The following is a 16,514-nucleotide window of genomic DNA, read 5'->3' as shown; positions in this document are numbered from 1 at the left end:
AACCAACCATGGTTTGTCCAGTGTGAGAGCAAGGGGATGCTTTATTTTACTCTAAAAAAATACAGTTTCACAATTTGATTTACTAGTGCAGAGCGATAAGGTAGAGCATGTGTAAGAGTTTGTGTTGATGCACAGTTGGAACTCAGTGAGCAACATAGCATGGAGTGTTTGATGAGTGGGGAAGAGTTAAGGTGGTAACAATCAAACATGCAATTGACACAAGTAACGGCTATGAATATCCATGTATTTAACATATCTGTAGATCATGGCAGTTGCACCTTAGCAGCAGTGTAATAATACAACAAGGTTGTTTCCCATATTACATAGATCACTTGCGTGGGTGCTGATAAATGAAATGAATTATTTGTTAATGTTTGCAACAAGGTTTCAGCTGGCAGTAAGTTAGGCCTTAGCTTCTACTGCAGTCGTAGCTGAATGACAGCATGTAAGGTGTTAACATGCAACTGCATTGTGCAAGTGTTAGGCTTCAGTTGCTTCCAAAGTAGCAGTTAGGTTTGACAGTTCGCTGTGTAAAGTTGTTAAATCACACTAGATCAAATCTGAACATTCCTTATATTTCTGTACTAGCTCAGTGGCTCTACTACAGATTCATTTAGCAGTAGCTGAATGGCTGTCTTCAGTGTGAGTCAGTCTTGCTTGCATGCAAGGATTTTATGATTCTGAGCAGCAAAGAATGTAGCCTGGTGGAGGGCCATATCCCAGCAATCAGCGTCAGCCTTATGAAGAGTACCAAATATTATCTTCAAAACAGCTCCACCCATGTTCAACCAAACTTGCTTAGTGCGGTGAAGTTGTACTGGTCAGAAATACTTTGCAACTATTCCTGAACATTAGGAAGTACTTGTTTTAAATCCCATGACATACGGCTGGTTCTCTCTGTCCAGACTGCCTTAACAGCGGTTCACACATTAACAAGCAATTTGTAACTTGCTGCAAACCTATTTCTTCTTCTTTTAATAAGATTAAATTCATACCAGCTCTTATCATGACATGGTGTAGAGTAGAAAACAAATTGTCCAACTATTCAAACTTTGTACCGGAAGATGAAGGGTGGCTTTGGAATAGCGGAGTACATGCAATGTCGATAAACAGAGGAAACAAAATGCAGAACCTCATCCTAATTAACTGGCAACAATAAGCAGAGACACAACAGCTCAAGTTGAATCAATACGTAAAGCTATCACCAATTGGCGGTGTGTCGTCCACAAACTTGACTACCTAAAAATGCACCAATACAGTGTGTTATAGTATGACAGGAAAATCCCATAGTTGATTTAGTTTTAAAAATAGTATGTCCTACGGAAGAGATCTGGCAGTAGATACAATTGTTATTTACCTTTGGGGTGTTGCACCGAACTAGTAAAACAGTGATGCGCACTAGTAGGCTGAGGTGACTTCACATCCAAATAGTCAACTGGACATTCACTGATCCAACCATGCCCATAATGCAGTGAAAAAGACCTAAGTCAGCATGAAAAGTCAGAGGAAGCAAGAGACACTGTCTGGTCATTCATGCCTGAAAGACGCAAGAGTCAGCACCGAGGTTCAATTGTCTTGCAGCAAAAATGATCAACTGGCGGAATTTATAGCTTGTTGGCAGACACTAGTGGTTCTGAACTTTTGCACAAGTTTATTATGCTTGTGAAATGATTGTGAAGATAAGTAGGTCTGCATATCGGTAGTACTAAATTCATAGTTATTGGAGAAAGTAGTGAGGCTTGTAGTGATACTCGTGTGGACATACTTTTTGGAGGGATAGGACGACTAGTGGCCAGGTACACGGCAGAGTTGTATCGGCAATCAGCTGTTGTGGGAAGTGTGTTACAGTTGCATTAATTCTGTCCTTTGAGATAAAATCTGATGAGAGCATGAATGCAGTTTTACGGAATGTCAGTTAAATTAGTCACTTGTGTTTGTGGCCGAATGAGTTATTACTATTGATAACGAATTTAAGGTTCCCAGTATTGTTCAAGCGCATGTAATGTATTTAAATATATAGGAGGATGCACTAAGAATGTGAGGTAAGCTAGGAAGGCCTTCGTGATCAGCTGCTCAAACTCGTAGCATCCTAAGCAAATCGGCACGTTGCACACCATACCGGGTAGCCTCCCATGTAACGAACGTGGAACAGTTGTTCATAATAGAGAAATGGGAGGTATGTGTTTGTAATAGGTTAGTCGCTTTTTTTTTTTTTTTTTTTTTTTTTTTTCTTCCAAGTACTTAGGAATGTAATTGGCCCTTGTCAGTAATCAGATGAAAAGAACAGCTGGCAGAACATGACAATATTAAGTCAAAAGATGAAAACACAAGAATAGAAAAATGAGTGGTGTCATGGATCGCAATTGCGATGCAGTGTACATTTAAGTATGAAGAAAACTAAAAGAAATTATGTGAGCTTGTTTGTAGATGAATCTTTGTGACTCATCAGCATATTGAGGTATAATGGAACCTAAAAGTGGTAAAAGTCGAAAGTTATATATTCATCCATAACATCAGGGTAGTATCAAAATTATTGCCACTTGAACATTAACTATTTGTAATACAGGTAACTACTGCCAGGCTTGTGGGAACAGCTTGTTGCATTTACTCCTATACGTTTGAATGATGGTATTAACATAACCACGATTAAGAAAAAATTATGACATTACTTGGTCAGTACGTGCAATCTAGTTCACAGTACTAAAGATGGCTGGTAAGCCACATGGCACATGGGATGCCACAGACTGTCAACACAGCTCGCAAATGTTCATTTGTTATAACTACAAAGTGCTTTACTCACAGTTTCCCTTAAAACTTTCAATTAATGGTTACACTGCCTTCCTATAACAAAGTAACAACAAACTCCTCTACATATTATACCAAATGTGTCGCTAGTTGCGTAGCTTGTTTCACAGATAAGTCTGCAGAGAACATGGTACTCTCCATCACAAATCTCGGAGAAGAAAACTTACCTTGTGTCGTGTTCTCCTTTGCATACAAAAACTGAGTGTTGTCTTGTGTACAAAGTTGCCACTCAATAATAAATACTTTATTCTGTGTGTGTGTGTGTGTGTGTGTGTGTGTGTGTGTGTGTGTGTGTGGGCGCGTGCGCGTTCTTATAAGTTGTTCATTGTTCACAAACGACTAACACAATGTCTAGACACTGCTGTTTTATAAATTATCAGTTTCCACTAGTGTGTACTAGGAAAATCAACAGCAATTTCAAATAATTGTGTTTTTTAGATATTATGAAAGTGTGGCAACTATGTGATCTGTGTTACTCACTGTATGAATTAGCTGTTAATGTTAACTCCATACTCACAGTGTAAAGCTTCATTGATTGCTGTAAATTTGGTTCTCAACAATTACAGAAATAAATTCCCTCTTATGCTATTCAGAGAAGTGAGATAGGTGGGCCCTAACAGCAGAGCTCCATCAAACGGTATTAGAATGTAGGTCTCATAAACGCAGAACTGATTTACTGGTAGCAGATTGCTGAAACATTGTGTTAGGAAACTTCTTCTAGTACGGAGGTAATAGACATAAAATTTTAATTTCCTATCTCTAAAACAGTTATCTATTTAACAAGTACTTTGCTTGCCTTTCACAGATGAGGAAAAGTGAATTCTGATAGTAAACTTTGATTGTAAATTGGCAATAAAATGGCTTCTGATGTGTGTGTATTTTCCGTAAGAAATTCAACCAAAGAAAAATGTGTATTAATGGAAAAAAAATTAATATCTATTAATAACGGGTACCAGAGAGAACACTTTGTTGCTTAATTCTCCCATTATCTATTTAACTTAACATTGCTTATGAACCAGTAAAGTAAAACATTCTTCTATCTCAAAACTGTAATCCTCTTCTTTCAACAGCCAAGAGTTGACTAATCATTGTTTGCAGTAATGTTAATATGTTAGTAAAGTCCATGTCACATGGTATAGAAAATCTTCCCAAAATGTAATCCAAAGCTAATCAATATTTTATATATCACCGAAGTGTGTTTCTCACTTCATGGATGTCTAAAGCTTTATTGAGTAACATGTTAAACTTGTGTTGGTGTTGAATAGTAAATCTCTCACATTCTCTTTAGTTGGTGCATTAATATTGTAAAGCAACTAAAATAACTTCTCTTTAAACTCCTGTACACTGCAGAAGAAATTACTCCTGGTAAGCACTCTAAACTGTTACATCATCACTTTGTTACTGCTCTTGTATCTTTGCTCGTAATATACCATAACTTGCAGTACAGCATTGTGCCTTATATTTTACAAAGCTATTTCATGCAGCTCCCTACACAGCAAAACCACAAAAGGAAAGCAGGTAACTAACGTCAAGTGAATACTGGTTCTAACAGCCTACCACAATTCCTTTACACTAAAATGCAAAACACAAAATAACTGACTGAACAGCAACATTATTGCCCATTGCAATATGAAAAAATCATGTTACTTCCCTAAATGAAATCACTTCTACACGAAAAAAAATACCCTTGACATCAGGACATAAGGGTGTTTATTTCTCAAGCCATTTCGAGGATGTGCTGACAGCAACCTGTCCGACTTGAGTTTTTTCACAACAATACCTCTATGTGGCAGCAAATTATTCTAAGGTGGACTAGATAGCACCTCAGGGGGGTGGCGGAGCTTGACTGTAATACAGTGTTAACTAGTCATAATGCACTGTTACACTATGATTAGACAGCTCTGCATTAATAGGAGAGATGACTTGTATGATGGAATAAGGGCCTTCATACTGAGGGGTGAATTTCTTTTTCACACCTTTCTTAGCCATGGGGTTATGAAGCAACACTTGGTCTCTGGGTTTATACTGGGGGAGGACAGCCCCTTTCTTACTTCATTGGTTCTGTTTCTGAATAGCTTTGTAATTATTTCGTTTTAGTTGCTTCCAGATAGCCTTGAGGTGGCTTGCTAGCCCTTAAATCTCAGCCAGGTTCACACCAGGTGATAGTTCATCAAGTTCAAACTGAGAGCTCATAGGCCGATTGCATACTGCTTCATAGGGCTTATACTGTACCCAGTTAATTCAAGTATACAACTACTGTACACAGAAGCTATGTAGCAGTTTATGTAGTTTAAGACAACATCAGAACTATTGTTCAATGGACACATTCAAGGCAGCCATCAGCTCTTGGGTGAAAAAGTGTGATTCTTTACTTTTTAATTCACAATAATTTGCAAACGTGTAGGAACAGGGCAGACATAAAATTAATACCCTGATCAGACAAAATCGCAGCAAGACTTCCAAATGGTTACACCAAATGAATGACGAAGGCACATTCCACGGTTTCTGTAATCATATCTGCAAGTGATATTAAAATTAGGTACCTAGAAAAGTGACAATGATAGACAGAATATACATTTTTTTTTTTTTTTTGTGCTCTGTGGGAGTGTCCAAAAATATCTAAAGCAACATTTTGAAATGGTTTGGTAGCTTCTGGGAGAGTTTGCAAGGGAATTTTAGTTCTTGCTGTGGGCGCCCTCTGGGCACAAGGCGAGTAATTTTGTATATACAGGGTGGCGCACGAAATGTGTTACCAATTTTTCTTTCACAATTTACAACGCATATTAGATATCCCGCTAGAATCTCTACAGCAGTACCAGCAGAGCTTGGAAAAACAAATGAGTTACGAAATGACGTGTAATTCACGATACTGCTGCTAGGAGACTAGTAAGCAGCAATGGCTGTCAATGGAAGACTGACGACAGAGTAACGATCGCAATTGTATTACTTTTTTATGGAACGAAAAGCCTTGTTGTGACTCATAGGCATTTTCGACAACAGTTTAACACACAATGGGTCCCTTGAAAGAAGACCGTCCACAGGTAGCATGATAAATTTGTACAGGAAGGAACAGTATTGGAAGCGAAGCGACCTCGGCCTAAGCCTGTTTGCTCGCCGGAGAATATTGAAGCGGTACGAGTTGCTGTACAGAGAAGTCCCGGGAAATCGTGTAGAAAGGCAGCAGTGCAACTAGGAATATCCAGACGCTCCGTTCAATGCGTTCTTAAAAGTGACCTCCATATGTACCCTTACAAGATGACTTGTGCACAGAAGCTTACTGAAGAACACAAGCAGCAGGGACTACTGTTTGCTCAGTGGGCGGAGGATAGGGAAGAAACTCTCAACAACATTTGGTTTTCAGATGAGTCGAATTTTCATTTAGACAGTGTGGTTAACAAACAAAATGTACACTTTTGGGCCACTGAAAACCCACAATTGCTTCATGAACGACATCATTATGGTCCGAGGATTACAGTGTGGGCAGCAATTTCCAGTCACAGACTTATTGGACCCTTTTCCTTTGAAGACACTGTGAACAGCGAGCATTATTTGAGCATGCTTCACAATAGCTTCATTCCACAGCTTCTTGCTACTGCCTTTCAACACACAGTGGTTCATGCAAGATGGAGCAAGGCCACATGCTGCAAACACTGTGTTGGAGTTTTTACATGAGCATTTCGACATGCGGATCATTTCACTCGGGTTTCCAGGTCGCTTCAATGATGGACAAAATTGGCCCCCAATAGTCCAGACCTCAATCCATGTGACTTTTTTCTTTGGGGGTACCTAAAGGAAAAAATTTTCCTGAAACGTCCACGTGATTTAATGGAGCTTAGAAGACTTATTCTTCAAGCGTGCAGTGAAATTACGGAAGACATGTGCCGTAGGGTAATAACCAACTTCAGTGTTCGTTTGAAGGAAGTTAGGAAACGAAATGGTGGACATATTGAGAATGTGCTGAGTTAGAACGAATCTCCATGGACGACTCTTCATTGTAGTATATGTTCCTTTCAGATTGTATTGACAATAAACTTTATATTCAAAAACAAAATGGTAACACATTTCGTGCACCACCCTGTACTTCCGAACATCAGTCTGTCTGCCCTTCCACCAGAAATGTGTGGCTGGCATATGTGGCTCTTCATCCCTGTGACACGCTTGTGAACTTTTGTTATGTGCTGTTGCAACTCTTTAGAATTGCTATGCTATTACCCAGGAGGGTCTTGCAGTATAGAATACCATCCTCTGTACAAAATCGGAAAGGAAGATGTACCAGTGAAGTTCTCCATCTCTCTCCTGCGCTTTTTTTTTTTTTTTCAATTCTTCTATTGACGCATAACCTTTCTGACCTTACAACTTACCACATCAGCATTCTAATGTAAACGACCTTGTTTGTGGCATATTCCATAATCATATTCTGATAGTTTTAACGCCCAGTGAGTTAAATGACTACCAGTGTCCTTTAAACTGAGCATCCACTAAAGAGCAGTGTGGTCAGTGACCACAGTAAATTTTCTGACTTGAAGATAATGTTTGAAATAGTTCATCCTGAATATAAGTGCTGTCAACTTTTTATCAGTGGTACTGTAATTTTTCTCTGCTTGGTTGAACTGCCTAGAAGCACATGGACCTTTCCATAACCTTATATTCCTTACTAAGAACACCACCAATAGCATAATCTGAGGTATCTCTGGGAAGGATAAAAGGCGTTTCAAAATCTCTATACATTAATAAAGGTGAACCTGTAAAACATCCTTAATTTTCAATATTACTCATCATAAAGATGAGATTTATATTTGCAAACTGGTACAACAAAGAGATTAACACTTTTAGCATTTGGTGAGAGCCTTCTCCAGAATAGAAAACACACACACACACACACACACACACACACACACACACACACACACACACACAAGCAAGCACATCTCGTGCATACATGACTGCTCTAGCCAGAGCAGCCAGAGGTAGCAGTCGTGTGCATGACCCTTGCTTGTGTGTTTGAATTTGCACATGTTTTCTTTTCTGGAGGTGACTCTGGGCAAAAGCTAAATATGTAACTGTCTTTTCATAAAATTTTTGATTTCCCACTTGGACTTTCAACTGTGTCATCTTTAATTTCCCTCATAGTTCATTCAAATTCTTTTGTCCGATGCTTTCCCATGTCCACCGTCGTTTCCACCCTTTAATGACGCTAACGAGCACTGGGAAACCTACTTACATTGACTGAAACAACATTTGACGGCTTTTCAAGTCACGGACGACTCCTTGCAGCGGTCGTTGTTTTTGTCTTGGACCTCTCCGGACACATTCTTTCTTCTCCACATTCTTCTCCACAAGCTGGCACCGTTGTCCGATCCTGCCGATCCTGTGGCTCTCTCTTTCCAGGAGATCTGCCTTTTACTGACAAACTATTATTCCCATCACTTCCATGTGGTCGCCTCTCAGCTGGAGTTCCACCAGTACCATAAATAGCCTGGTCAATTGTATCGTTCCTGGGTGATGGACTTTCAGGGTCTCAGCCGTCGATGCAATTTTACGTGCACCAATCAGCAGTGTAAGGCTTCGTATGCAGACTCCCTGATCCAGGATGTGGTGGTTCAGTTGGCTTCCGATCCTGAGGTCTGTACTGCAGTGTTGAAACTCGACAACCCAACCTTGGAAGAGATTCTCTGCATTGGCCCCTCCTTTGAAACTGCTCAAGCAGCTAATGAGCGTCTTATGGCGCAACCGCAGGTGGCGGCGATCGCGGCGTCACGGCAGGTTCCGCCCTCGCGACGTCGACGTTGCCAGCGCCGTCGGGACTCCTCATTGTCTGACGTCTCTATGGCATCAGCGCCTTCGGTCGCCCCTCGTCTCCGGTCGCGCGGCCCACTTCCATCTTGCCCACAGTGCTGTACTGCACATTTGCAGGCTGATTGTCCCCACCGCTGGAAAACGTGCATGCTGTGTAACAATGAGGGCCACATCCGATCGGTTTGTCGTAGTCGCTTGACTTGCTCCAGTCCTGCCCCTCCTGGGCCTCAGGATACGGTCCGTGCTCTGCAATCAGTCGTCCCACAGGACGACCCGTCAGTGCGGAAGCATTTCCTCACGCTCCGCATTTTCACTGAGGATGTCAGTTTTCAGGTCGACACCGGGGCCACCATCTCTCTGATTAATATGGCAACATATACCCGGCTGGGCTCTCCTGCATTGTCGCCTCCCTCTCGCCATTTGCTCGCTTACGGAGATGGTTCCATTCCCCTTCGTGGGCAGTTTGTTGTCCAGGTGACGTACAAACGTGTTCCCCGGTTCCTTACCCTCTTTGTCGTTTCCACAGCTGTTCCCTTTCAGGACTTGGACGATCTGTGCTCCGCTTTTGCGTCGTTATTTTCACCGGATCTCGGATGTGCTTCCGGCTTTCGGCGCACATCACCCTATGGCCGGATGCACAGCCTCGCATTTTACAGGCCCGGCCCCTTCCGGTGGCCTTACGGCCCATGGTCAAGCAGTAACTTGATCGGCTCCAGGCCACTGGCGTGCTGGAGCCTATCACTTACAGTGCATGGGCGACACCACTGGTGGTCATACGGAAACCCAATGGGTCCCTTCGGCTGTGTGGGGACTTCGGCACTACAGTCAATGCTCAGTCCCTCATTGACCCTTACCCCATTCCCCAACAGGAAGACCTTCTTGCCAAGCCTGCCGGAGGAGAGTATTTTTCCAAGATCGACCTGGCTGAAGCATACCACCAGTTGCCCTTGGATGCTGAATCTCAGAACATCATGGTTGTCAACACGCCTTTAGGATTGTATAAGTACAAGCGCCTTCCCTCTGGTGTCTCTTCGGTGCCGGCCATTTTCTCCAGCGATTCCTGGAGCAGCTTATGCAGCCTATCCCTGCCTGTGTGAATTATCTGGATGACATCTTGGTCACTGGGTGTTCCCGCCAGGAACATTTGCAAAACCTCAGCGCCTTATTTCATGCTCTGCAGTCTGCCGGTTTATGCTGTCGGCTGGACAAGTTTTGTTTTTTTTTCAACCGGAAGTGGAATACTTAGGCCACTGGCTTAACAAAGATGGCATTCGCCGTTTGGGTCTTAATTGCACGGCCATTGAGGCCCTTCCTCGTCCCAAAGACTTCTCTGAACTCCAGGTGTTTTTGGGCAAGGTTACTTATTACTTACAGTTCTTGCCCAGGCTGCCTCCGTTGCTCAACCCCTCAATCACTTGCGTCGTAAAGGGGTACCTTTTGAGTGGACCCCTGCCTGTGACCAGGCTTTTCTCCATTTAAAGGCGATGCTTAAGTCCGCCTCTTGTCTTACTCCCTTTTCTCCAGACCGCCCCTTGGTTGTGGCAGCTGATGCGTCAGCGTACGGCATCGGGGCCATCCTTGTGCACCGGGATGCCGACGGTTCCGAACAGCCCATTGCTTATAGCAGGGTAATAGCAGGAAATTTAAGGGGGGGAGGCACTGCCATGAATGGTAAAATACCAGTGGTTACAGGTGTTGGAGCAGCACCTTTTTTAGGATAGGTAAGACAGAAAGATGTCAAGTTCTACGAGAGGTCAGAATTGAAACAAATCTTCAGTTTAGGAAAGAAATTAAACAGCACAATTCTAGCACATTGGATCACCAATCACAGCTATCAATTATAAATTTTCACCAATCACCAGAAATTTTATCTCCACCAAGTTGTATCTCAGTCCTAGATAATTCCATTGATGAATTAAAGTCACCCAACCCAATTGACATAATCTGCCTCTCTGAACACCATGTGACCACTGGTATAGGAACTAGGCCTAAGCACAATGAGAAACTCAGACAGGAGAGTACTGCAAATGTTAGAATAAGGAAAGGTTCTCATAAAAGTACAATTAAAAATAATGTAAGTATATTTCATCAAAATATTGGGAGTTTAAAGAATAAAGTAGATGAGCTTCTGGTTTGTTTAGAAGATTTAGAAGCTGAGAATGAAATAGATATACTATGCCTGTCTGAGCATCACATTGTTACTGATATGGATAAGGTAAATGTAAGTGGTTATAAGCTCTCTGCACATGTAATGAGAGAAAATATGGAGAAAGAAGGAGTTGCCATATATGTCAAAAGTTATCATTGTGCAAAAAGTATAGAAACAAAAAAGTTTTGTGTAGAGAAACATATAGAAGCATGTGCCTGTGAGCTTAAATTAAATAAAGGCACATTTATAATTGTAACTGTATATAGGTCCCCATCAGGAAATTTTCATCTATTTCTGAAAAATTTGGACTCCTTGTTGTGCTATCTGTCAGACAGGGGGAAGCAAATTATTATTTGTGGGGACTTCAATGTAGATTCTCTGAAAGAGGGTAATAGGAAAAATGACCTTGAAGTATTACTCGGTTCTTTCAATTTGACACCCGTTATTGATTTTCCTACTCGGGTGGTAAAGGATAGCAGCTCACTGATAGATAACTTCTTTATAGACCAAGATAAGTTTAACCAGATAAATGCTCAGCCTGTTGAGAATGGTCTTTCTGATCATGGTGCACAGCTAGTTACAATATATGACATAGCTCCATTCAGCAATACTAAACAGTCCTCCAAAGTAGTATGTTCAGTCAACGATTTAACAACTGCAAATTTCAGGAAAAGCCTACAGCAGTTAGACTGGGATGAGGTGTACCGTGAACCTGATGCCAATTTAAAATATAATTTATTTCATGACATTTTTGTAAATGCATTTGAAAACTGCTTCCCCAAGAAAATAGTTAAATATACTCGTAAGAAACCTTGTAACAAACCATGGCTTACTAAGGGTATAAAAATATCTTGTAACCGGAAAAGGGAAATGTATCTGACAGCAAGAAAGAGTAGTGACCCAGAAACTATCAAAAATTATAAAAACTACTGTGTTATATTAAGAAAAGTTATTAAAAAATCCAGGAGTATGTGTATCATGTCTGAAATCAGCAACTCTGATAATAAAATTAAAACAATTTGGAATATTATTAAAAGAGAAACAGGTCAACCAAGAGCAGAGGAAGACAGTATTACCATCAAATTGAATGAAAACTTTACAAACAAAAAGTCAGAAGTTGAAAATATTTTTAATAATCATTTTCTAAATGTTGTGGATATAGTAGGATCCAGGTGTTCATTAGAAGATGCTAGGCTGTTAATGGAAGAGGCCATACCTATGCAATTTGATACAATTGAAATCTCACCCACTTCTCCCTCTGAAATTAGGAAAATAATAAACTTGCTTAAAAGCAAAAACTCACATGGAATTGATGGCATTTCCAGCAAAATACTAAAAGCTTGTTCTCAACAGATAAGTAAGATTCTCAGCCACCTGTGTAATAGCTCTCTGGAACAGGGCATTTTCCCTGATAGACTGAAATATGCTATTGTTATACCTTTGCATAAAAAGGGGGATAGATCTGATGTCAACAATTACCGTCCAATCTCCCTTCTAACAGCTTTATCCAAAATTTTTGAGAAAGTAATGTATTCAAGAGTAGCTTCACATATCTGTAAAAATGAAGTACTAACAAAATGTCAGTTTGGTTTCCAGAAAGGTTTTTCAACAGAAAATGCCATATATGCTTTCACCAGTCAAATTTTGAATGATCTGAATAACCGAACACCTCCCATTGGGATTTTTTGTGATCTCTCAAAGGCTTCTGATTGTGTAAATCATGAAATTCTGCTAGACAAGCTCAAGTATTGTGGCATGAGTGGGACAGTGCACAAATGGTTTAATTCGTACCTAACTGGAAGAGTACAGAAAGTTGAAATAAGTAGTTCTCGTAACATGCAAAGATCAGCACATTCCTCAAACTGGGGAACTATCAAGAATGGGGTTCCACAAGGGTCAGTCTTGGGTCCTTTGTTGTTCTTATTATATATTAATGACTTACCGTTCTATATTCATGAAGAGGCAAAGTTAGTTCTCTTTGCTGATGATACAAGTATAGTAATCACACCTGAGAAACAAGAATTAACTGATGAAATTGTCAATACTGTCTTTCAGAAAATTACTAAGTGGTTCCTTGTAAACGGACTCTCACTGAATTTTGATAAGACACAGTACATACAGTTCCGTACAGTGAATGGTATGATGCCATTAATAAATATAGACCTTAATCAGAAGCATATAGCTAAGGTAGAATATTCCAAATTTTTAGGTATGTCCATTGATGAGAGATTAAATTGGAAGAAACACATTGATGATCTGCTGAAACGTTTGAGTTCAGCTACTTATGCAATAAGGGTCATTGCAAATTTTGGTGATAAACATCTTAGTAAATTAGCTTACTACGCCTATTTTCACTCATTGCTTTCATATGGCATCATATTTTGGGGTAATTCATCACTGAGGAATAAAGTATTTATTGCACAGAAGCATGTAATCAGAATAATAGCTGGAGTCCACCCAAGATCATCCTGCAGACATTTATTTAAGGATCTAGGGATATTCACAGTAGCTTCTCAGTATATATACTCTCTTATGAAATTTGTTATTAACAACCAAACCCAATTCAAAAGTAATAGCAGTGTGCATAACTAAAATACTAGGAGAAAGGACGATCTTCACTATTCAAGATTAAATCTAACTTTGGCACAGAAAGGGGTGAATTATACTGGCACTAAAGTCTTTGGTCACTTACCAAATAGTATCAAAAGTCTGACAGATAACCAACAAGTATTTAAGAAGAAATTAAAAGAATTTCTGAATGACAACTCCATAGAGGAATTTTTAGATATAAATTAAGAAAAAAAAATATTAAAAAAAATAAAAAAATAAAAATAAAAAAACACAAAAAAATAAAGTTGTTATATTAACTTAAGTATGTTGTTAAATTAACCTAATTATGTCATGTATTGGAAAATTTGACTCGTTCCACATCATTACGAAATATCGTATTCATGATCCATGGAACTAGTAGTAATCTAATCTAATCTAATCTAATGTAATCTAATCTTATGCCTCTAAGACGTTGACCCCAGCACAATGGAACTACTTCCAGGTCGAGGAGGAGGCTCTGGTGATCGTGTTCGCTGTCCAAAAATTTCACACCTATCTCTTTGGGGCAAAGTTCACCCTCCTGACGGGCCATAAACCCTTGGTTATACTTTTCGGACCCCACTCTCACCTTCCAGAGCGGACGGCTCAACGTCTCCAGTGCTGGGCATTGTTTTTACGTAATTACGTTCACACCATCTGGTATAAGCCTACCGCCCACCACGCTAACGCGAACGTTTTTTCACATCTCCAAGCGGGCCCCGATCTTGCCTTTGACCAAAAGGAGGTCCTCTGCTTTCACATTGATTCCGCCTGCCGGGATGCGCTGGATGGTCTGCCTCCTGTGGCTGCTCACATTGCTGCGGCTACCCACCGCGACCCTGTCTTGCGGCAGGTTCTCAACTACGTGGTCCACGGGTGGCCGTCATTCGTCGGATCCAGTCCAATTTCAGCCCCTGGTACCACCTGTCCCACAGGCTCTCCATGGTCGATGATGTCCTTCTGTTGGCCACGGAGTCAGATGCCCACCGGATGGTCATCCCTCCGTCATTGCGGCTTTTGGTGCTCAGTTTGTTACACCGTGGGCACTGGGGTATGTCCCGTATGAAAGTTTTGGCACGCCGGCATGTGTATTGGCCCAGCATCGATAGCGATATTGAATGCCTGGTCCATGGGTGCACTGTCTGTGCGCGTCACCTGGCGAGTCCCTCTCAGTCATTTGCATCCTGGCCAGTGCCTCGCCGGCCCTGCGATCACATCCATATCGATTTTGTGGGCTCGTTTTTGGGGTCCATGTGGTTACTCATCGTTGACGCCTACTCCAAATACCCATATGTTGTCTGAATGACATCCACCACCACAGAGGCTACACTCATGGCCCTGGGCCAGGTTCTTGCCATCGAGGATCTGCCACACCCATTGGTCTCCGATAATGGTCCCCAATTCACGGCGTCCTCCTTCCACAACTTCTGTCAGGCCAACGGTATCAAACATATCTGTAGCCCACCTTTCCACCCTTCATACAATGGCGCGGCGGAGAGGCTTATCCGCACTTTTAAACAACAGTTGACTAAAGCAGTCGACACATCTCCAGCCACGTCAGCCCTAACCCTGTTTTTGAGCGCCTATCGCACTATGCCCATTGACGGACGCAGTCCGGCAGAGCTCCTTCATGGGCGACAGCCGCTGACCCTGCTCCATTTGCTGATGCCATCCTCCTCCCACCCCCACTCCCGGCCCTCACGGCAGTACGCCCCTGGGACGGCCGTGTTGGCCCACGAGTATGGGCGCAATGCGAGCTGGACACCCGCCACTGTCGTCGCGGCCCATGGGCTGTGTGTGACGTCGGTGCAGACATCGAAAGGCTTGGAGTGCCGCCATCATAATCAGCTCCGCCCGCGTGCCGCCATGGGATTTGCACCGCCGCCTCTGTCCCTACCTCTTTCAGGTACGGACGTGGTCCTCGAGTCACCGTCCCTGCCCCCAGTTGCCATCTCCCTGAGGGCCTACGGGCCAGCCCTCTCCACCTCCAGGTGGATCGGCGGCTCCCTCCCCGACCCTGGACTCTCTATCAGCTGTCATGGATACCTCGTTCGTCCCTTCCTCCCCACCAATAGCAGCTGATGAGCCCGGCTCCTCTTCCTACTGCCGCCCGCCTCGGCACCGTCCGGGGCGTTTCCGCCCCTACACGCAAGTTTCAGGGGGGAATTTGAATCCCTACCAGACGTCATGGATGTCGAAGACCCATAGAGGTCTCTGTACCATTGCGCCGTAAGCTGTGGTGGCGCAAACCTCCTGGGCCGCATTTAGAGTGAGGGCGCCACAGCGGAACACGTGGTTGCAGCAGCCAATAGCAGTGTCCCCGATCGAGTACTTAAGCACCTGCCTGTCCCTCAGCCTGAGAGTCTAACCTCGCGTGCATCTCAGGACATATTGCCTCGAATTGGACAGCGTATTGAATTTCGTGTTTTCTTTACAAGTGGGTGTGGTTGTCTTGTTTGGTTCATGACTCTGTTGTCTGTTCTTGTTGTGTCGTAAGGTCCTTCATTGGTCGTGTCCGTCCTCACCCGTTGTGTTGTTGTTCGCGGGCTGCTCCGCGGGTCCCGCCTCGTTTCCGTCATTACAACCCCACGACTCTTCTGGTCGTCGTTACAACAACCACAACAGCTCAAACTCTCATTGAATGAAGGCATAGCGACAATGGTTTGGGCAGGCCTGGCACCAACAGCAATGTGGACTACAGAAAATGCCTGCGTGGCAAAGCTGCCATCTGTGACAGGAACGCCTTGGTGTTATGTTCCACCTACTTTTCCATGCCGGCACAGGATATATGGGTGTATCTCAATGCCAAGAAAGGTTGGGAAAATGCCTTACAGTAAAGCCTAGCTAGCTCGTCATATGTCCAAGACAGTATAGCAACACCACAGACTAATGACATGCAACCAGCTCCCTAACATGGATTAATAATGCGGCATCCATCTGTGAAAGAAAACATCCATATGCCAGCCGAAATGGTGTGTTTGAATCCTGGAGTTGATACCAGTTGTTCAGAAATTAGCAAGGGTAAGACAATTTTAGGATGTGGGCATCTGGGAGTGCATGAAAACTGAAGGAATTTTTCGAAAGAGAAGAAATGAGTATGGTTCAAAACAACTGATGGGTGTTTATTACCAAAATCTACTTCTAAGGGATAGGAGTGGTGCCTGGGAGGCCACGA

Source organism: Schistocerca americana, chromosome 4, assembly GCF_021461395.2.
Source record: "Schistocerca americana isolate TAMUIC-IGC-003095 chromosome 4, iqSchAmer2.1, whole genome shotgun sequence".
Taxonomy (NCBI): domain Eukaryota; kingdom Metazoa; phylum Arthropoda; class Insecta; order Orthoptera; family Acrididae; genus Schistocerca; species Schistocerca americana.
Note: the sequence above shows the minus strand (reverse complement) of the source record.